At 41.3% G+C, this 2,129-nt stretch overlaps 1 pseudogene; it reads right to left on the bottom strand.

Annotated features, from left to right (window-relative positions):
* Positions 1-955: 955 nt before the first annotated feature.
* LOC101539634 (ubiquitin-like) lies at positions 956-1,390 on the bottom strand (annotated as a pseudogene).
* Between the last annotated feature and the right edge of the window lie 739 nt (positions 1,391-2,129).

The following is a 2,129-nucleotide window of genomic DNA, read 5'->3' as shown; positions in this document are numbered from 1 at the left end:
TTTAGCTGCCTTTCTGGACTTTTGTCTCCATTCAATAATTTGTGGATTTCTTTGCTTCTGTTTGATGTGCTATGAGAGTTGAGAATGAGGGTCTGGTTTTGTGCAGGCATGAGTAGCAAGTTAGTTTTATTTTCGCCATTTCCAGGCAGAGTCTATGTGACTGAATTTGTATTGCTTTTAGGTGATGCTGAGACATTGCACTGCAAATGAGCACTGCCTGCTTGCATTTACAGTTCCCAGTACACCGCCCTACTGCTTGAGTCCTTGATATTGTGCATACACCGAAACCAGCCCTCTTTTATGTCTTGGAACTAATCTCCTAAGTCTGAGTGAACTTAGACTCGGTCATATGTACTGCCAGGGAAGGCATGGACTTTGTCTTCACCTTGCAAAAGGGACTCTGCTGGCCACCTTGATTTGGAATGTCAGCCTACCACCTCTCGGCCAGGGGCTGCAGTTAAGTGCTCCACTGTAAATTCTGGCTTGGGAGCCTCTTAGGCCCAGGTTCAGTTTCCCTATCAGACCTTGTGCTACTGAAATTTCTAATACTTTATTTGGATTTTCTGCCTGATGTTAATTTCTCTTCTTTCTGTCCTTTTTACCTCTCCTCCAACCCTGGAGCTGTGTCAAGCTCCTTACTGTTCCAAGGTTCCTCACATGAAAACTCCCCCAGGGCACTGTTTGATGATTACTGGCATATACTTCCATTGTGGTGCCCCCTGTAGGTAGCTGTGTTTATTTTGGTATTCTGTTGCAGTTTGAACCCTGTGAAGTTTCAGAGTTTCCTTCTCTGCCATCTTGAATTCACTTCCCCCTCCTCTTTTTAACTTATTTGTATATGTTATATGTATATGTAAGTATATATCTTACCCAGTGGGTGCATTTTTTATAGGGTTCATGCCCTTTATTAACCCATACAGGTAAATTATTTGTCTTCTGGTTTGTTGAAATTGTCTCAATAATGTCTGTAGAAGAGGCTGGCCATAAAAACTCCAGCACCACATTCATCTGAAGGGCATTCCGGGTGAAGGCAGCTGATTTTGCCATCCACCTTATAGTATTCTTGTAGTATTCTAGGAGCCCCGGTTTCTTTCTAACCTTCTTTCTCTTATGCTTATTCTCCTTGGGAGTTGTGTAAGGTTTCTTCTTCCTTTTCTTTGCGTCACCCTGAAGTCTTAAAATGAGATGAGGAGTGGACTCCTTTTGGATGATGTAGTCAGACAAATTACATTAATCTTCAAGTTGTTTACCAGCAAAGATCAATCTTTGTTGATCGAGAAGAATTCCTTCCTTATCCTGGATCTTGGCCTTGAAATTTACTAATTGTATCTGAGGGTTCAACCTTGAGAGTGATAGTCTTCCCCATAAGGATTTTTACGAAAATCTCCATCTAGCGGTGGTCCACTGCGAATGGCCGATCCAGAGTGTGCATTCCTCTCTGAGACCAGATCACAACACTGACAAAATTCTAATGAAGGTTAAAAACAATAGGAAGGAAGGATACAACATAAAGTATAAATATATTTTTAAAAAACCCACTTCTTAGATGACTGATGAAGACACTATAGTATAGGTACCAATGGAATATTACTTGGCTAAAAGAAAAGATAAAATCATGCATATTGCTGCTACATGGATGACTCTGTAAAGTATCGTGCAGAATGAAATTAGTCAGAGGGAGAGACCAACACAGAATGATCTCTCTCATCTGAGGGATATAAAGGAACATAATGGAGGAATAACAAATACTGAAAGACAAAGAAGAGAAAAGAACATGAGAACTGGTAGTCAGTAGGAAAAATGCCAATTGAGAGGGAGAGGGGAGAAAACTCTGGGGAATAGGACAGGGAAGGAGCAACATCTAGGTGGAGGGAAGCATTCAACTGGGAGTAAGTGAGGCTGAAAGGTGGTAAGCTGTTACGTACGAAACCCTATCAGTAACAGTACTGTAAACCACAGTGCAAAACTTAAAGGCAAAAAGTGTTTCATAGAGGCAGACTGGGGTGTGGGAGGCAAATGGGGAGGCATTAGTGGAGGGAAGTGGATTCTGGTGAAGGGATTGGTGTTGAAATGTTACATGCCTGAAACACAATCATAAACAATTTTATAATTACACAGTGATTAAATGG

This window comes from Sorex araneus, chromosome 1, assembly GCF_027595985.1.
Source record: "Sorex araneus isolate mSorAra2 chromosome 1, mSorAra2.pri, whole genome shotgun sequence".
In the NCBI taxonomy this organism is placed as follows: Eukaryota; Metazoa; Chordata; class Mammalia; order Eulipotyphla; family Soricidae; genus Sorex; species Sorex araneus.
The sequence above is the reverse complement of the archived record's forward strand: the minus strand, read 5'-3'. Positions and strand labels throughout refer to the sequence as shown.